The 20,862-nt window shown below is 50.4% G+C and overlaps 1 protein-coding gene across 1 annotated transcript in view; it reads right to left on the bottom strand.

Annotated features, from left to right (window-relative positions):
* The window catches only part of LOC109882334 (RUN and SH3 domain-containing protein 1), a 31,308-nt gene extending 15,957 nt beyond the window's left edge, over positions 1 to 15,351 (bottom strand). Inside the window, 1 exon segment of the mRNA XM_031803386.1 lies at positions 15,287 to 15,351. The gene's annotated coding sequence lies outside the window, so the exon portion shown is untranslated.
* Between the last annotated feature and the right edge of the window lie 5,511 nt (positions 15,352 to 20,862).

Below are 20,862 nucleotides of genomic sequence, written 5' to 3'. Positions count from 1 at the left end.
TCTCTGTACAGTAGTGGTATGCTGTCATCTCTCTGTACAGTAGTGGTATACTGTCCTCTCTCTCTCTGTACAGTAGTGGTATGCTGTCCTCTCTCTCTCTGTACAGTAGTGGTATGCTGTCCTCTCTCTCTCTGTACAGTAGTGGTATGCTGTCCTCTCCCTCTCTGTACAGTAGTGGTATGCTGTCCTCTTTCTTTCTGTACAGTAGTGGTATGCTGTCCTCTCTCTCTCTGTACAGTAGTGGTATGCTGTCCTCTCTCTCTCTCTCTGTACAGTAGTGGTATGCTGTCCTCTCTCTCTCTGTACAGTAGTGGTATGCTGTCCTCTCTCTCTGTACAGTAGTGGTATGCTGTCCTCTCTCTCTGTACAGTAGTGGTATGCTGTCATCTCTCTCTCTGTACAGTAGGGGTATGCTGTCATCTCTCTGTACAGTAGTGGTATGCTGTCATCTCTCTGTACAGTAGTGGTATGCTGTCCTCTCTCTCTGTACAGTAGTGGTATGCTGTCCTCTCTCTCTGTACAGTAGTGGTATGCTGTCATCTCTCTCTCTGTACAGTAGTGGTATGCTGTCATCTCTCTCTCTGTACAGTAGTGGTATGCTGTAATCTCCCTCTCTCTGTACAGTAGTGGTATGCTGTCCTCTCTCTCTGTACAGTAGTGGAATGCTGTCCTCTCTCTGTACAGTAGTGGTATGCTGTCCTCTCTCTGTACAGTAGTGGTATGCTGTCCTCTCTCTCTCTGTACAGTAGTGGTATGCTGTCCTCTCTCTGTACAGTAGTGGTATACTGTCCTCTCTCTCTCTGTACAGTAGTGGTATGCTGTCCTCTCTCTCTCTGTACAGTAGTGGTATGCTGTCCTCTCTCTCTCTCTCTGTACAGTAGTGGTATGCTGTCCTCTCCCTCTCTGTACAGTAGTGGTATACTGTCCTCTCTCTCTCTGTACAGTAGTGGTATGCTGTCCTCTCTCTCTCTGTACAGTAGTGGTATGCTGTCCTCTCTCTCTCTGTACAGTAGCGGTATGCTGTCCTCTCTCTCTGTACAGTAGTGGTATGCTGTCCTCTCTCTGTACAGTAGCGGTATGCTGTCCTCTCTCTCTGTACAGTAGCGGTATGCTGTCCTCTCTCTCTCTGTACAGTAGTGGTATGCTGTCATCTCTCTCTCTCTGTACAGTAGCGGTATGCTGTCATCTCTCTCTCTGTACAGTAGTGGTATGCTGTTCTCTCTCTCTCTGTACAGTAGTGGTATGCTGTCATCTCTCTCTCTGTACAGTAGTGGTATGCTGTCATCTCTCTCTCTGTACAGTAGTGGTATGCTGTCATCTCTCTCTCTGTACAGTAGTGGTATGCTGTCATCTCTCTCTCTGTACAGTAGTGGTATGCTGTCCTCTCTCTGTACAGTAGTGGTATGCTGTCCTCTCTCTCTCTCTGTACAGTAGTGGTATGCTGTCCTCTCTCTCTCTGTACAGTAGTGTTATGCTGTCCTCTCTCTCTCTGTACAGTAGCGGTATGCTGTCATCTCTCTCTCTGTACAGTAGTGGTATGCTGTTCTCTCTCTCTCTGTACAGTAGTGGTATGCTGTCATCTCTCACTCTGTACAGTAGTGGTATGCTGTCATCTCTCTCTCTGTACAGTAGTGGTATGCTGTCCTCTCTCTCTCTCTCTGTACAGTAGTGGTATGCTGTCCTCTCTCTCTCTGTACAGTAGGGGTATGCTGTCATCTCTCTCTGTACAGTAGCGGTATGCTGTCATCTCTCTCTCTGTACAGTAGCGGTATGATGTCCTCTCTCTCTCTGTACAGTAGCGGTATGCTGTCCTCTCTCTCTCTGTACAGTAGTGGTATGCTGTCTTCTCTCTCTCTCTCTCTGTACAGTAGTGGTATGCTGTCCTCTCTCTCTCTGTACAGTAGTGGTATGCTGTCCTCTCTCTCTGTACAGTAGTGGTATGCTGTCCTCTCTCTCTCTGTCCAGTAGTGGTATGCTGTCCTCTCTCTCTCTCTGTACAGTAGTGGTATGCTGTCCTCTCCCTCTCTGTCCAGTAGTGGTATGCTGTCCTCTTTCCTTCTGTACAGTAGTGGTATGCTGTCCTCTCTCTCTCTGTACAGTAGTGGTATGCTGTCCTCTCTCTCTCTCTCTGTACAGTAGTGGTATGCTGTCCTCTCTCTCTCTGTACAGTAGTGGTATGCTGTCCTCTCTCTCTGTACAGTAGTGGTATGCTGTCATCTCTCTCTGTACAGTAGTGGTATGCTGTCATCTCTCTCTCTGTACAGTAGTGGTATGCTGTCATCTCTCTGTACAGTAGTGGTATACTGTCCTCTCTCTCTCTGTACAGTAGTGGTATGCTGTCCTCTCTCTCTCTGTACAGTAGTGGTATGCTGTCCTCTCTCTCTCTGTACAGTAGTGGTATGCTGTCCTCTCCCTCTCTGTACAGTAGTGGTATGCTGTCCTCTTTCTTTCTGTACAGTAGTGGTATGCTGTCCTCTCTCTCTCTGTACAGTAGTGGTATGCTGTCCTCTCTCTCTCTCTCTGTACAGTAGTGGTATGCTGTCCTCTCTCTCTCTGTACAGTAGTGGTATGCTGTCCTCTCTCTCTGTACAGTAGTGGTATGCTGTCCTCTCTCTCTGTACAGTAGTGGTATGCTGTCATCTCTCTCTCTGTACAGTAGGGGTATGCTGTCATCTCTCTGTACAGTAGTGGTATGCTGTCATCTCTCTGTACAGTAGTGGTATGCTGTCCTCTCTCTGTACAGTAGTGGTATGCTGTCCTCTCTCTCTGTACAGTAGTGGTATGCTGTCCTCTCTCTCTCTGTACAGTAGTGGTATGCTGTCATCTCTCTCTCTGTACAGTAGTGGTATGCTGTAATCTCCCTCTCTCTGTACAGTAGTGGTATGCTGTCCTCTCTCTCTGTACAGTAGTGGTATGCTGTCCTCTCTCTCTCTCTCTGTACAGTAGTGGTATGCTGTCCTCTCTCTCTCTCTCTGTACAGTAGTGGTATGCTGTCCTCTCTCTCTCTCTCTGTACAGTAGTGGTATGCTGTCCTCTCTCTCTCTCTCTGTACAGTAGTGGTATGCTGTCCTCTCTCTGTACAGTAGTGGTATGCTGTCCTCTCTCTCTCTGTACAGTAGTGGTATGCTGTCCTCTCTCTCTCTGTACAGTAGTGGTATGCTGTCCTCTCTCTCTCTGTACAGTAGTGGTATGCTGTCCTCTCTCTCTCTGTACAGTAGTGGTATGCTGTCCTCTCTCTCTCTGTACAGTAGTGGTATGCTGTCCTCTCTCTGTACAGTAGTGGTATGCTGTCCTCTCTCTGTACAGTAGTGGTATGCTGTCCTCTCTCTGTACAGTAGTGGTATGCTGTCCTCTCTCTCTCTGTACAGTAGTGGTATGCTGTCCTCTCTCTCTCTGTACAGTAGTGGTATGCTGTCCTCTCTCTCTCTGTACAGTAGTGGTATGCTGTCCTCTCTCTCTCTGTACAGTAGTGGTATGCTGTCCTCTCTCTCTCTGTACAGTAGTGGTATGCTGTCCTCTCTCTCTCTGTACAGTAGTGGTATGCTGTCCTCTCTCTGTACAGTAGTGGTATGCTGTCCTCTCTCTGTACAGTAGTGGTATGCTGTCCTCTCTCTGTACAGTAGTGGTATACTGTCCTCTCTCTGTACAGTAGTGGTATGCTGTCCTCTCCCCCTCTGTACAGTAGTGGTATGCTGTCCTCTCTCTCTGTACAGTAGTGGTATGCTGTCCTCTCTCTGTACAGTAGTGGTATGCTGTCCTCTCTCTCTCTGTACAGTAGTGGTATGCTGTCCTCTCTCTCTGTACAGTAGTGGTATGCTGTCCTCTCTCTCTCTCTGTACAGTAGTGGTATGCTGTCCTCTCTCTCTCTCTCTGTACAGTAGTGGTATGCTGTCCTCTCTCTCTCTCTCTGTACAGTAGTGGTATGCTGTCCTCTCTCTGTACAGTAGTGGTATGCTGTCCTCTCTCTCTCTGTACAGTAGTGGTATGCTGTCCTCTCTCTCTCTGTACAGTAGTGGTATGCTGTCCTCTCTCTCTCTGTACAGTAGTGGTATGCTGTCCTCTCTCTCTCTGTACAGTAGTGGTATGCTGTCCTCTCTCTCTCTGTACAGTAGTGGTATGCTGTCCTCTCTCTCTCTGTACAGTAGTGGTATGCTGTCCTCTCCCTCTCTGTACAGTAGTGGTATACTGTCCTCTCTCTCTCTGTACAGTAGTGGTATGCTGTCCTCTCTCTCTCTGTACAGTAGTGGTATGCTGTCCTCTCTCTCTCTCTCTCTCTGTACAGTAGTGGTATGCTGTCCTCTCTCTCTCTCTCTGTACAGTAGTGGTATGCTGTCCTCTCTCTCTCTCTCTGTACAGTAGTGGTATGCTGTCCTCTCTCTCTCTCTCTGTACAGTAGTGGTATGCTGTCCTCTCTCTCTCTCTCTGTACAGTAGTGGTATGCTGTCCTCTCTCTCTCTCTCTGTACAGTAGTGGTATGCTGTCCTCTCTCTCTCTCTCTGTACAGTAGTGGTATGCTGTCCTCTCTCTCTCTCTCTGTACAGTAGTGGTATGCTGTCCTCTCTCTGTACAGTAGTGGTATGCTGTCCTCTCTCTCTCTGTACAGTAGTGGTATGCTGTCCTCTCTCTCTCTGTACAGTAGTGGTATGCTGTCCTCTCTCTCTCTGTACAGTAGTGGTATGCTGTCCTCTCTCTCTCTGTACAGTAGTGGTATGCTGTCCTCTCTCTCTCTGTACAGTAGTGGTATGCTGTCCTCTCTCTGTACAGTAGTGGTATGCTGTCCTCTCTCTGTACAGTAGTGGTATGCTGTCCTTTCTCTGTACAGTAGTGGTATGCTGTCCTCTCTCTCTCTGTACAGTAGTGGTATGCTGTCCTCTCTCTCTCTGTACAGTAGTGGTATGCTGTCCTCTCTCTCTCTGTACAGTAGTGGTATGCTGTCCTCTCTCTCTCTGTACAGTAGTGGTATGCTGTCCTCTCTCTCTCTGTACAGTAGTGGTATGCTGTCCTCTCTCTCTCTGTACAGTAGTGGTATGCTGTCCTCTCTCTGTACAGTAGTGGTATGCTGTCCTCTCTCTGTACAGTAGTGGTATGCTGTCCTCTCTCTGTACAGTAGTGGTATACTGTCCTCTCTCTGTACAGTAGTGGTATGCTGTCCTCTCCCCCTCTGTACAGTAGTGGTATGCTGTCCTCTCTCTCTGTACAGTAGTGGTATGCTGTCCTCTCTCTGTACAGTAGTGGTATGCTGTCCTCTCTCTCTCTGTACAGTAGTGGTATGCTGTCCTCTCTCTCTGTACAGTAGTGGTATGCTGTCCTCTCTCTCTCTCTGTACAGTAGTGGTATGCTGTCCTCTCTCTGTACAGTAGTGGTATGCTGTCCTCTCTCTCTGTACAGTAGTGGTATGCTGTCCTCTCTCTCTGTACAGTAGTGGTATGCTGTCCTCTCTCTGTACAGTAGTGGTATGCTGTTCTCTATCTTCACCTTCTCTCTCTCTCTATTTCTTTCCCTCTCTCTAGCAGAGAAAAGTGCCGTTGGTTACGCTGAGTCAGGCTATGGAGAGTTCTGTTCCTGCCTGGCTGCCCACTGTCTATCTCTCTGTCTCCTTGGAGATGATTGGATAATAGCCTATGCTGACTAGTCCATTCTGCACAGAAATACATTGTCTCATTTAATATCACCGTGACAGAGAGATAGAGGCTACACAGAGCGTGTTAACTACCATACCTTGGTTTAGCCTTGAGTTGATCTGACTGTCTCTCAGATGCAGCCACACATTACACTTCCTGTTTTTTTTTGCGCTACTGTGAAATAAGTCTCTGCCATTGGTTGGTAGATGGAGCCCCTCCTGTTTGGTTCTTAAAGCTGTACACGCATATGTAACAAATAGTCTGGTCTGAATTGTATTATTTGTATGTGGCCATACATAACCTAGGATAAGTTTATCCTACTGCTGTGAAGAGCTGACCACACATAACTCCTTATACGTTTACAAATACCATACAACTTGGCTTTTACATACACACAGAGGGATGCACACTACACACACACACACACATTCACACAACACACACACACACACACACACACACACACACACACACACACACACACACACACACACACACACACACACACACACACACACACACACACATACACACACACACACACAGAGGGAAGCACATTCACACACACACACACACACACACACACACACACACACACACACACACACACACACACAGAGGGAAGCACATTCACACACACACACACACACACACACACACACACACACACACACACACACACACACACACACACACACACACACACACACACACACACACAGAGGGAAGCACACTACACACACATTCTCACACACACACGCATTGTGACTTTGATTAGAAATATGTATATTTCAGACAATCACCACACAATGAAATGACTTAATGTAAATTGTTATCAAAACAATAAAGCTGTGAAATTGAAATACAAATGAATAGAGCTATTCAGCCCTTCAGCCTATGGAACTAAGAACTAGAGGTCGACCGATTAATCGGAATGGCCGGTTAATTAGGACCCATTTTAAGTTCAGAACAATCGGTAATCTGCATTTTTGGACACCCATCATGGCCGATCACATTGCACTCCAAGAGGAGACTGCGTGGTAGGCTGACTACCTGTTATGTGAGTGCAGCAAGGAGCCAAGGTAAGGTGTTAGCTAGCATTAAACTTATATTATTTAAAAAAATCTTTCTTAACATAATCACTAGTTAACTACACATGGTTGATGATATTACTAGTTTAACTAGCTTGCCCTGCGTGGCATATAATCGATGCGGTGCCTATTAATTTATCATTGAATCACAGCCTACTTTGCCAAACAGGTGACCGGAACTTCCGGCGCCGACAGAGATGGCCGCCTCGCTTCGCGTTCCTAGGAAACTATGCAGTTTTTAGTTTTTTTTACGTGTTATTTCTTACACTAGTACCCCAGGTCATCTTAGGTTTCATCACATACAGCCGAGAAGAACTACTGAATATAAGATCAGTGTCAACTCACCACCAGTACGACCAAGAATATGTTTTTCGCGATGCGGATCCTGTGTTCTGCCTTACAACCAGCGCCACGGGATGGTTCCCATGCAGCGACCCAAAAAAACGACTCAGAAAAAGAGGGAAACGAAGCGGTCTTCTGGTCAGACTCCGGAGACGGGCACATCGTGCACCACTCCCTAGCATTCTTCTTGCCAATGTCCAGTCTCTTGACAACAAGGTTGATGAAATCCGAGCAAGGGTAGCATTCCAGAGGGACATCAGAGACTGTAACGTTCTCTGTTTCACGGAAACGTGGCTCACTGGTGAGACGCAATCCGAAGCGGTGCAGCCAGCGGGTTTCTCCACGCATCGCGCGGACAGAAACGAACATCTTTCTGGTAAGAAGAGGGGCGGGGGGCGTATGCCTTATGGCCAACGTGACATGGTGTGATGAAAGAAACATACAGGAACTCAAATCCTTCTGTTCACCTGATTTAGAATTCCTCACAATCAAATGTAGACCGCATTATCTACCAAGAGAATTCTCTTCGATTATAATCACAGCCGTATATATCCCCCCCCAAGCAGACACATCGATGGCTCTGAACGAACTTTATTTAACTCTCTGCAAACTGGAAACGATTTATCCGGAGGCTGCATTCATTGTAGCTGGGGATTTTAACAAGGCTAATCTGAAAACAAGACTCCCTAAATTTTATCAGCATATCGATTGCGCAACCAGGGGTGGAAAGACCCTGGATCATTGTTACTCTAACTTCCGCGACGCATATAAGGCCCTGCCCCGCACCCCTTTCGGAAAAGCTGACCACGACTCCATTTTGTTGATCCCTGCCTACAGACAGAAACTAAAACAAGAAGCTCCCACGCTGAGGTCTGTCCAACGCTGGTCCGACCAAGCTGACTCCACACTCCAAGACTGCTTCCATCACGTGGACTGGGAGATGTTTCGTATTGCGTCAGCCAACAACATTGACGAATACGCTGATTCGGTGTGCGAGTTCATTAGAACGTGCGTTGAAGATGTCGTTCCCATAGCAACGATTAAAACATTCCCCAACCAGAAACCGTGGATTGATGGCAGCATTCGTGTGGAACTGAAGGCGCGAACCACTGCTTTTAATCAGGGCAAGGTGTCTGGTAACATGACTGAATACAAACAGTGCAGCTATTCCCTCCGCAAGGCTATCAAACAAGCTAAGCGCCAGTACAGAGACAAAGTAGAATCTCAATTCAACGGCTCAGACACAAGAGGCATGTGGCAGGGTCTACAGTCAATCACGGACTACAGGAAGAAACCCAGCCCAGTCACGGACCAGGATGTCTTGCTCCCAGGCAGACTAAACAACTTTTTTGCCCGCTTTGAGGACAATACAGTGCCACTGACACGGCCTGCAACGAAAACATGCGGTCTCTCCTTCACTGCAGCCGAAGTGAGTAAGACATTTAAACGTGTTAACCCTCGCAAGGCTGCAGGCCCAGACGGCATCCCCAGCCGCGCCCTCAGAGCATGCGCAGACCAGCTGGCCGGTGTGTTTACGGACATATTCAACCAATCCCTATACCAGTCTGCTGTTCCCACATGCTTCAAGAGGGCCACCATTGTTCCTGTTCCCAAGAAAGCTAAGGTAACTGAGCTAAACGACTACCGCCCCGTAGCACTCACATCCGTCATCATGAAGTGCTTTGAGAGACTAGTCAAGGACCATATCACCTCCACCCTACCTGACACCCTTGACCCACTCCAATTTGCTTACCGCCCAAATAGGTCCACAGACGATGCAATCTCAACCACACTGCACACTGCCCTAACCCATCTGGACAAGAGGAATACCTATGTGAGAATGCTGTTCATCGACTACAGCTCGGCATTCAACACCATAGTACCCTCCAAGCTCGTCATCAAGCTCGAGACCCTGGGTCTCGACCCCGCCCTGTGCAACTGGGTACTGGACTTCCTGACGGGCCGCCCCCAGGTGGTGAGGGTAGGCAACAACATCTCCTCCCCGCTGATCCTCAACACTGGGGCCCCACAAGGGTGCGTTCTGAGCCCTCTCCTGTACTCCCTGTTCACCCACGACTGCGTGGCCACGCACGCCTCCAACTCAATCATCAAGTTTGCGGACGACACAACAGTGGTAGGCTTGATTACCAACAACGACGAGACGGCCTACAGGGAGGAGGTGAGGGCCCTCGGAGTGTGGTGTCAGGAAAATAACCTCACACTCAACGTCAACAAAACTAAGGAGATGATTGTGGACTTCAGGAAACAGCAGAGGGAACACCCCCCCATCCACATCGATGGAACAGTAGTGGAGAGGGTAGCAAGTTTTAAGTTCCTCGGCATACACATCACAGACAAACTGAATTGGTCCACTCACACAGACAGCATCGTGAAGAAGGCGCAGCAGCGCCTCTTCAACCTCAGGAGGCTGAAGAAATTCGGCTTGTCACCAAAAGCACTCACAAACTTCTACAGATGCACAATCGAGAGCATCCTGGCGGGCTGTATCACCGCCTGGTATGGCAACTGCACCGCCCTCAACCGTAAGGCTCTCCAGAGGGTAGTGAGGTCTGCACAACGCATCACCGGGGGCAAACTACCTGCACTCCAGGACACCTACACCACCCGATGCTACAGGAAGGCCATAAAGATCATCAAGGACATCAACCACCCGAGCCACTGCCTGTTCACCCCGCTGTCATCCAGAAGGCGAGGTCAGTACAGGTGCATCAAAGCTGGGACCGAGAGACTGAAAAACAGCTTCTATCTCAAGGCCATCAGACTGTTAAACAGCCACCACTAACATTGAGTGGCTACTGCCAACACACTGTCAATGCCACTGACTCTACTCCAGCCACTTTAATCATGGGAATTGATGGGAAATGATGTAAATATATCACTAGCCACTTTAAACAATGCTACCTTATATAATGTTACTTACCCTACATTATTCATCTCATATGCATACGTAGATACTGTACTCTATATCATCGACTGCATCCTTATGTAATACATGTATCACTAGCCACTTTAACTATGCCACTTGGTTTACATACTCATCTCATATGTATATACTGTACTCGATATCATCTACTGTATCTTGCCTATGCTGCTCTGTACCATCACTCATTCATATATCTTTATGTACATATTCTTTATCCCCTTACACTGTGTATAAGACAGTAGTTTTTTTTGGAATTGTTAGTTAGATCACTTGTTCGTTATTACTGCATTGTCGGAACTAGAAGCACAAGCATTTCGCTACACTCGCATTAACATCTGCTAACCATGTGTATGTGACAAATAAATTTGATTTGATTTGATTAGATTTGATTTGAAGTGGATTCGCAAAAAAAGCACTGTCGTTGCACCAATGGTGTACCTAACCATAAACATCAACGCCTTTCTTAAAATCAATACACAAGTATTTATTTTTAAACCTGCACATTTAGTTAATATTGCCTGCCAAACATGAATTTCTTTTAACTAGAGAAATTGTGTCACTTCTCTTGCGTTCTGTGCAACAGAGTCAGGGTATATGCAGCAGTTTGGGCCACCTGGCTCGTTGAGAACTATGTGAAGACCATTTCTTCCTAACAAAGACAGCCAACTTCGCCAAACGGAGATTGATTTAACAAAGGCGCATTTGCGAAAAAAGAACAATCGTTGAACGAATGTACCTAACCATAAACATCAATGCCTTTCTTAAAATCAATACACAGAAGTATATATTTTTAAACCTGCATATTTAGTTAAAAGAAATTCATGTTAGCAGGCAATATTAAACTAGGGAAATTGTGTCACTTCTCTTGCGTTCATTGCACGCAGAGTCAGGGTACAGTTTGGGCCGCAAGGCTCATTGCAAACTAATTTGCCAGAATTTTACGAGAACAGTCTGGAAAAAAGAAAGATGGAAGATAGAGGAGAAAGGAGTGAGAGGTCAAGGACAGAAGAGAGACAGGAGGAAGTAGGCAACAAAACATGAACCAATGACTCACCAGATAGTGGAGAGAGAGAGAGGGCATGATAGAGGGAAGGGGAGACCGAGAGAACAGGCTACAGTGCATAAACAGTGAAAAGGATAGGAAGAGAATGAGGGAGGAGGAAAGAGACAGAAAGAGGAAGAGAGATATATAGAGAAAGAGAGCTAGAGGGAGATGGGGAGAGAGAGGGAGATGGGGAGAGGGAGGGAGATGGGGAGAGGGAGGGAGATGAGGAGAGAGAGGGAGATGGGGAGAGAGAGGGAGATGGGGAGAGAGAGGGAGATGGGGAGAGAGAGGGAGATGGGGAGAGGGAGGGAGATGGGGAGAGGGAGGGAGATGGGGAGAGGGAGGGAGAGGGAGGGAGATGGGGAGAGAGAGGGAGATGGGGAGAGAGAGGGAGATGGGGAGAGAGAGGGACATGGGGAGAGAGAGGGACATGGGGAGAGAGAGGGAGATGGGGAGAGAGAGGGACATGGGGAGAGAGAGGGACAGGGGGAGAGAGAGGGACAGGGGGAGAGAGAGGGAGATGGGGGAGAGGGAGAGAGATGGGGAGAGGGAGGGAGATGGGGAGAGGGAGGGAGGGAGATGGGGAGAGGGAGGGGAGGGAGATGGGGAGAGGGAGGGGAGGAAGATGGGAGAGGGAGGGAGGAAGATGGGGAGAGAGAGGGAGATGGGGAGAGAGAGGGAGATGGGGAGAGAGAGGGAGATCGGGGCAGAGGGAGGGAGATGGGAGGAGAGAGAGGGTAGATGGGGAGAGGGAGGGAGATGGGGAGAGGAGGGAGATGGGGAAGAGGGAGGGAGATGGGGAGAGAGAGGGAGATGGGGAGAGAGAGGGAGATGGGGAGAGAGAGGGAGATGGGGAGAGAGAGCGGAGATGGGGAGAGGGAGGGGAGATGGGGGAGAGGGAGGGAGGGGAGAGAGAGGGGAGAGAGGGGAGAATGGGAGAGAGAGGGAGAGGGGAGCAGAGGAGGGAGATGGGGAGATGGGGAGAGGAGATGGGGAGATGGGGAGAGGGAGATGGGAAGAGAGAGGGAGATAGGGAGATGGGGAGAGGGAGGGAGATGGGAGAGAGAGGGAGATGGGGAGAGGGAGGGGAGATGGGGAGAGAGAGGGAGATGGGGGAGAGGGAGGGAGATGGGGAGAGGGAGATGGGAGATGGGGAGATGGGGAGAGGGAGATGGGGAGGAGAGGGAGGGAGGAGGGGAGAGGGAGGGAGATGGGGAGAGAGAGGGAGATGGGGGAGGAGGAGGGAGATGGGGGAGAGAGAGGGAGATGGGAGAGAGAGGGAGATGGGGAGAGAGAGGGAGATGGGGAGAGGGAGGGAGATGGGGAGAGAGAGGGAGATGGGGAGAGAGAGGGAGATGGGGAGAGAGGAGGGAGATGGGGAGAGAGGGAGGGAGATGGGGAGAGAGAGGGAGATGGGGAGAGGGAGGGAGATGGGGAGAGAGAGGGAGATGGGGAGAGGGAGGGAGATGGGGAGAGGGAGGGAGATGGGGAGAGAGAGGAGATGGGGAGAGAGAGGGAGATGGGGAGAGAGAGGGAGATGGGGAGGAGAGAGGGAGATGGGGACGAGAGGAGGAGATGGGGAGAGGGAGGGAAGGGAGAGAGATGGAGAGGGAGGGAGAGGAGAGAGATGGAGAGAGAGGGAGATGGGGAGAGGGAGGGAGAGGGGAGAGAGAGGGAGATGGGGAGAGGGAGGGAGATGGGGAGAGGAGGGAGATGGGGAGAGAGAGGGAGATGGGGAGAGGGAGGGAGATGGGGAGAGAGAGGGAGATGGGGAGAGGGAGGGAGATGGGGAGAGAGAGGGAGATGGGGAGAGGGAGGGAGATGGGGAGAGAGAGGGAGATGGGGAGAGAGAGGGAGATGGGGAGAGAGAGGGAGATGGGGAGAGGGAGGGAGATGGGGAGAGGGAGGGAGATGGGGAGAGGGAGGGAGAGGGAGAGAGATGGAGAGAGAGGGAGATGGGGAGAGAGAGGGAGATGGGGAGAGAGAGGGAGATGGGAGAGAGAGGGAGATGGGGAGAGAGAGGGACATGGGGAGGGGAGGGAGATGGGGAGAGAGAGGGAGATGGGGAGAGAGAGGGACATGGGGAGAGAGAGGGAGATGGGGAGAGAGAGGGAGATGGGGAGAGGAGAGAGGGAGATGGGGAGAGAGAGGGAGATGGGGAGAGGGAGAGAGATGGGGAGAGGGAGGGAGATGGGGAGAGGGAGGGAGATGGGGAGAGGGAGGGAGATGGGAGAGGGAGGGAGGGAGATGGGGAGAGAGAGGGAGAGAGATGGGGAGAGAGAGGAGAGAGAGATGGGGAGAGAGAGGAGAGAGATGGGAGAGAGAGGGAGATGGGGAGAGAGAGGGAGATGGGGAGAGGGAGGGAGATGGGGAGAGGGAGGGAGATGGGGAGAGAGAGGGAGATGGGGAGAGAGAGGGAGATGGGGAGAGAGAGGGAGATTGGGGAGAGAGAGGGAGATTGGGATGAGAGAGGGAGATGGGGAGAGAGTGGGAGATGGGGAGAGGGAGGGAGAGGGAGAGGGAGGGAGAAGGGAGATGGAGGGAGATGGGGAGAGAGAGGGAGATGGGGAGAGAGAGAGGGAGATGGGGAGAGAGAGGAGATGGGAGGAGAGAGATGGGGAGAGAGAGGGAGATGGGGAGAAGGAGATGGGGAGAGGAAGATGGGGAGAGGGAGATGGGGAGAGAGAGGGAGATGGGGAGAGAGAGGGAGATGGGGAGAGAGAGGGAGATGGGGAGAGAGAGGGAGATGGGGGAGAGAGAGAGATGGGGAGAGAGAGATGGGGGAGAGAGAGAGGAGAGAGAGTGAGCTAGAGGGAGATGGACAGAGAGAGAGAGGGAGATGGGGAGAGGGAGATGGACAGAGAGAGAGAGAGAGAGAGAGAGAGAGAGAGAGAGAGAGAGAGAGAGAGAGAGAGAGGAGAGAGAGTGAGCTAGAGGGAGATGGAGAGATAGCTGTGGGTAGTCCATTACTTCCCCCCACTTCTGCAGATTGGATGAATAATTGAATAAGGCAGTGATGACATCACACCAGGCCCACAGGAAGCACTGAAGAGATTCCACCATCTCTTCCTCCCTCTCTGTCTCCCTCTCCCACTCTGCCCCACACTCTTCCTCCCTCTCTGTCTCCCTCTCCCACTCTGCCCCATACTCTTCCTCCCTCTCTGTCTCCCTCTCCCACTCTGCCCCATACTCTTCCTCCCTCTCTGTCTCCCTCTCCCACTCTGCCCCACACTCTTTCTCCCTCTCTGTCTCCCTCTCCCACTCTGCCCCATACTCTTCCTCCCTCTCTGTCTCCCTCTCCCACTCTGTCCCATACTCTTCCTCCCTCTCTGTCTCCCTCTCCCACTCTGCCCCATACTCTTCCTCCCTCTCTGTCTCCCTCTCCCACTCTGCCCCATACTCTTCCTCCCTCTCTGTCTCCCTCTCCCACTCTGCCCCATACTCTTCCTCCCTCTCTGTCTCCCTCTCCCACTCTGCCCCATACTCTTCCTCCCTCTCTCACTCTGCCCCATACTCTTCCTCCCTCTCTCACTCTGCCCCATACTCTTCCTCCCTCTCTGTCTCCCTCTCCCACTCTGCCCCATACTCTTCCTCCCTCTCTCACTCTGCCCCATACTCTTCCTCCCTCTCTGTCTCCCTCTCCCACTCTGCCCCATACTCTTCCTCCCTCTCTGTCTCCCTCTCCCACTCTGCCCCATACTCTTCCTCCCTCTCTCACTCTGCCCCATACTCTTCCTCCCTCTCTGTCTCCCTCTCCCACTCTGTCCCATACTCTTCCTCCCTCTCTGTCTCCCTCTCCCACTCTGCCCCATACTCTTCCTCCCTCTCTCACTCTGCCCCATACACTCACCTGTCCATCCCTGAAAAAGAATGAGTGCAGCCCATCTAATCCTTTTTCTCTCCTCCTTTCCATCTCCATCATCTATCTGTCCATCCTAGATAGAAACTACATTCCACTGCACCCATCTATGTATGCATCTCTCTCTTGTTCCCCTTATTTCTCTTTCCCTCTACTCTGGAATGCGGAGAATTCTCCCCGTGTTTTTGTCACCCTTCTCTCTGCTGGTTTAGTTTTTATTCCCAGGAGAGGACACAGTTTCAGATGTGGTGTTGTGTACATAATATTAGATGGAAGGTGCCTTCAGTGAATACTGTAGTTTGTTACTACCTCCACATTTTCACCCCAAATCAGCACCTCACAGTCAGCAACTAGGCCTATAGTCATCATCATCATCTAACTCACCTGTCGTTCTTGACTCCCAGGTTCTTCCTCCATCAGCTGTTCCTCTCACCTCCACCTCTTCTTTCCTCTTTCTCCCTCCTCTTTTCTCTGTCCATCCATCCTCCACAGGTTCCCTTCACTGGCTGAGCACCCAATCCGCTGCGAGGGACATAACTCGGGTTGTCCAATCGCATCCTCTGCTTTCTGGAACATTTCCCTAAAAGCAGCCAATGAGGTGAGGGGAGGTGGTTGCAGGAAGGTGGCCTGGGCCTGGGAGGTGTACTCCCATTGGATTCCGTCGCTGTCCGTCTTTTCCCTCCTCCACTTGAGGTTGTAGAGGAAGTCAGGGTCAGGGGTTATGACTGTAGGATCAGGATCCGGTTCAGTTATTAGTTGGTAGGCCGGGGAGCTGTGTTTGCTACGGTTACGCAGTTCCTTGAAGGTCATCACTTTTGAACCCGACCCTGACGTTGACCCGGAAGTAGATTTCTTCAGGGTTTCCTCATTGGACTTTCTAACTTCCAAGGGCGGGGGCAGGGTCAGGGTTTCACCATCGGGGGAGAAAGCCATGAGCCAATCAAATCGCTCAGGGCGTAAAGAGTTGGCGAGAAGGGTGCAAACTTTGAGGGGGGGCAGGGTAGGGGGGACAGGGGGTAAGGGACGCGGAGGAGGAGGGGGAGGGGTTTCTGAGAGCACAGGGGAATATTTGAAAGTCTCAAAGTTAACATTGTTAGAGGTGTTGGTATTGCCAGTGCTGTAGTAGGAGTCAGATGCTAGGCTAACGTTAGCCCCAAACCCACTGTTTCTCTTCCTCCTTCTCGCCATGTCAGTGAAAGACGTGGTTCTAAACACATCTCTGCTCTCCTCTTTCTCTCCCTCATCCTCCTTTACTCCTCCAAATATATCAGTCTCTCTATCCCTTTCCACCTCTGACCTCCCTCCTCCATCTCTCCATCCATCCACAGCCAACCCATCTATATCATACTGCTCCTTAGCCTTCTCCTCTTTTCTCCTGATCCCTCTATCTTGTGTCTGTCCAGGCCTGGAGGTGTGGTGGGTCTCCCCCTCTCCCTCCTCCTCCAGTCCCCCCACACAAACCCCCAGCTCTGGGCTGAGTTTGAGGAGCTCAGCCTGGGTCAGTCCTGCTAGCACCAGTAGCTTACGGATCTCATCATCCAACGCATGGAAAGAGGGAGGAGGGGGGAGAGAGGGCGGGGGAGGGATGGCAGGGGGGGGTAGTGGAGTTGGAGATGGAAATGGTGGGGGCAGGGGGGAAAGGAGGGAGGTGAGAGGTGGGAGTGGAGAGGGACAGGGGGGTCTTCCCGCATCCTGCTTGGAGGGTGGCGAGACGCTGAGCCTCCTTACGGGCTAGGTGCTTCCTCCGAGGGGGAGGGATGGGGGGAGTGGAGGAGGGGAGGGAGAATGGGAGAGGGGAAGATTTGTAGAGAGTAAAGTAAGGGATGGGCTGACAGAGAAGAGGAGGGGGGACAGAGCGTGGGGAAGGAGGGAGGGCCTTCTCACACCTGAAGGTGTAGAAAGTGGGGGATGAGGATGGAGAGGTGCAGACAGAGACGGAGGGGGTGATGTCACGGCTGATGTTGATGTAGGTGTGGAGTTCAGAGTTCACGCTGGCATAGCGGGCAGGGGGTTTGGGGGGTCTCGGTGGGGGCTCTATGGGCGAAGAGGTCTCTGATTGTGAGACCAGGGGCTCGTCACAGTCTGAAGGTGCTGTCAGGTCCACTCCAGCATCAGAGAACTCCTGGGAATCTCCCAAAGACCCTCCCCGGCCCTTATACAGCTTGCCCAGATCGCCTAGATCCAGTCCCTTCTCATGGAGCCTGGTGATGTGGGCCAGCTTCACCTGCCTGTTGACACTCTCCAGTCGGTCCAGGTGATCCAGTCGATCCCTCAGTAGATCCCCCTGAGGATCCCCCTCCAGGTCCCAGCGAGCCACCTGAATCACCTGGCTAAAGCGCTCCATCTTTCCAAAGTCTCCCACTGACTCCAGGAAGTCCAGGAGGCCTAGTTTGGTGACCTCTGACCCTAAGCCTGTCTGACCTTTGACCCCCAGGTAGTCGGATGAGGAGGGGGAGGCGGGGGCGGAGGGGTAGCCCTCGTCTGGGGAGCAGGCGGGTGGGGGGGGGGGAAGGGCAACGAGAGACAGAAGGGGGTTTGGGGTTGAGGAGCAGGACAGGGGGTGAACGGGAGGCTGGGTAGCATTCAGGAACATGAATGTGAGTGTGGTCCTGAGCGATTGACAGATCAGCGTTCCACTTGTGGCCAGAGGACGAGAGAGAGGTGGAGAGATCGGCGCAGTCTGACTCCAGATCGGAGCAGGAGCTGATGGAAGTGGAGGATGAGGAGGTGGAGGAGGTCAGGGAGAGATCCAGGAGAGAGGGAGGGCAGTCGCAGCACGATGGGACCAACGTGTCGTCATCATCATCATCATCATCTCCCTCCTCATCATCAACTTCAACACTGTTTTCCTCTTCCTCCTCTGTTTCTTTCTTGTTATCCATCTCTTCCTCCTCTGTTTCCTTCTTGTTATCCATCTCTTCCTCCTCTGTTTCCTTCTTGTTATCCATCTCTTCCTCCTCTGTTTCCTTCTTGTTATCCATCTCTTCCTCCTCTGTTTCCTTCTTGTTGTCTATGACCACATCTGTGTTCTTGTTAACATCTGCATTCTCCTCATCTATTTTTCCTTTCTCCAGTTCCAGGGCATTAGGGGGGCAGGCTGGGGCCAGGACCTGAGGCTGGGGCTGAGAGGGGCTGGCCTGTGTCTTGGTCTTGCCCCCTGTCCCCTCCTGTCTCTGGGGTAGCAGGGGAGGTGGTGGAGGGGGCTGAAGCTTCAGCTGCTGTCTGATGGAGATGGTATTGTTGTTGTTGTGGTTGTGATTGAACAGACTGTTATTGTCCTGGGGGGAATGGCCGTCGCAGCACAGACAAGGCAGGCTGGGTTCATTACAATTGGGGTCCAGATGAGGAAGAGGAGGAGGAAGAGGGGCGCGTTTCGACACAGCTGCTGCCTGCACGGACACTTTTGGGTTTGGTCGTAGAGAGGGGAGCTGTGTTTCTCTGTAAGCCCAATCTGGACTGACCCAAGGGGGCACGAGGCTGGACCCCCACCCTGGTCCTGGAAGACTCAGGGGTCGCTTTGGTGGCGCGCCGAGGAGAGGAAGAGGAAATGGTGTTCATGTTTTTGTCTTCCCTCTGGGAAACAGAGCCGTGTGGCTTTGGTTCCGCTGCGGTGGTTCGCCTGCTCGTGTCGATGCGACGAGGCCTCAAGGGCGGAGCGAAGGTTCGGCTAGAGGAGTGCATTTTAGGAATAATAGTTTTCTAATTGTCAATTATTTCTGTTTCTATAGAAACAGGGGTTCTGTTTTCTATCTAAAGGATGGAGAGATCCAAAACGTGACGGTCACATCTTGGCTTGACTCCAAAGATCCTGCAACATCAAAAGAGACATGCAGTCAATAGAGGCACAGCAGATAATAGAGATGAGAGGAGTCTGTGCTCCTCTAACTGTACAAGGGACCAGCTTGTTCTTGTTCATAAGAAATCTTACAAGTTAAATCCCCTGGTTTGTTCCATATAACTATTGGGCATTTTCTGCTGTATAATTACCTCCTCAGTGCTGGGACTAGTTAGATGAAAATTAAATCCATCTCTCCTTACTCCTATCCTCCCTCCCTCTCTCTATATATAAGCAGACAGAGAGACAGACACATGCACACACACCTAAATGCAATGTCAGTGATAGAGAGGAGCTCTCCATGAAAACAGTTGGGAACTAATGAAGGATTGTGGTCTTCAGCATCCCAGTCTACTCTGAGATTCAGCTTGATGGAGTGAGAAAGGATGTACTGTAACTCTCTCTCTGACAAATAGGTTAAGTATAGGCCAAGTAAATTGAATTGTGATAAATCAAAATGAACTATCTCAATTTTAAGCTTATTTGCATTAAAATAAATGTTGACATTTATTTTAACTAGGCAAGTCAGTTAAGAACTAATTATTATTTACAATGACGGCCTAGGAACAGTGGGTTAACGACAAAATTGTTACCTTGTCAGCTCAGGGATTCGATCTAGCAACCTTTCTGTTACTGGCCCAACGCTCACTAGGCTACCTGCTGCCCCAATATATAGCCTAGTACAAACATCTTTAGTAAACAAGATCAAATTGTTTAGAGAAGAAAATCCTCAATTGCGCAATGACTAACGTACAAGACTGTCTTTTAAAACTCATCCACTGCCAAGGCTGAACACATATTCCTCCACAGCAGCACCGTGCCCTTCACATCAAACGGGGAGAAGGTAGGCCCATATAAATCATAACCTGAACAGCGCTTAGATCGGGCCTGGGACACGTCGCCCTGTTCAGAACCGTTAGAATAATGCCTCGTAACCGCAGAGCACATCATCTGCTGGATTTTCGGTATTTACCATCGGATTTATCGACCTGAAGTGGCGGAGGGGGGGGAAGAGAGGGGGTACCTCAAGCCGCATCGTCCTGACACAGCCACCCCCCGCTACTATGACAAAATGTATCGCAATGTTTATTAAATTAACTTACAACATGATTATGTCTGTCATTCTAGTAAACAACCGTAGGCTATAAATCAAGAAAATGGTTATTGACATTGGTTATCTGGATCTGGGGATGTGGGCAGGTGTTGAATGCATAGCAAAACGTATAGCCTAGATCTCGGTAAATAGAGAGCATTTGATCAACAACACCTATAATCATATGATTGTGAGATATTTGACTCACCATCGGCTTCGTTGAGGAGAAGATGGAGATGCTGGATCCCGTTCTCGGTAAACGGATGCGAGCGCGCAACCCCGTCCGACAAAACGAACAGCCTCTCCAAGGGTTAAAGCGAGAGCTCTCGCGAACACCTTATCTTTCGTCATCCGCCGGGACCACACCCCTCTTCTGCCTCACCAATCAATCTCCCTCTCTGTTCATCAGTCAGCGCCTTCCATCCCTCTCAACCTTCGCTTCCTCCCTCCAAGAAAAAGACAATCACTACGAAATCTTCTACCGTATTCTCTTTGATCTCTAGTATTAGAACCATTCTTCCTATCCGCCATCACACTCCCTCCATCTTTATTATTCTCTTTGATCTCTAGTATTAGAACCATTCTTCCTATCCGCCATCACACTCCCTCCATCTTTATTATTCTCTTTGATCTCTAGTATTGGAACCATTCTTCCTATCCGCCATCACACTCCCTCCATCTTTATTATTCTCTTTGATCTCTAGTATTAGAACCATTCTTCCTATCCGCCATCACACTCCCTCCATCTTTATTATTCTCTTTGATCTCTAGTATTGGAACCATTCTTCCTATCCGCCATCACACTCCCTCCATCTTTATTATTCTCTTTCATTCTCAGTGGAAATGGAAGGTAACATGGTGAAAGCACCTGCTGTATAGTAATCTAGTCACACTGATCGAGGAAGACTGTTTCCTTATTAAACACAGGAACCGTGAAAAATAGTCTCATTGTCTTTATGAATCATGATGGAAAGTCATACAATGTTACTGCTCGCTGTATATTGTTTTCCACAAAAGGTCTGACTACTAAAC

Source organism: Oncorhynchus kisutch, linkage group LG2 (genome assembly GCF_002021735.2).
Source record: "Oncorhynchus kisutch isolate 150728-3 linkage group LG2, Okis_V2, whole genome shotgun sequence".
Lineage (NCBI taxonomy): Eukaryota > Metazoa > Chordata > Actinopteri > Salmoniformes > Salmonidae > Oncorhynchus > Oncorhynchus kisutch.
This window is presented reverse-complemented; position numbering and strand designations above follow the sequence as displayed.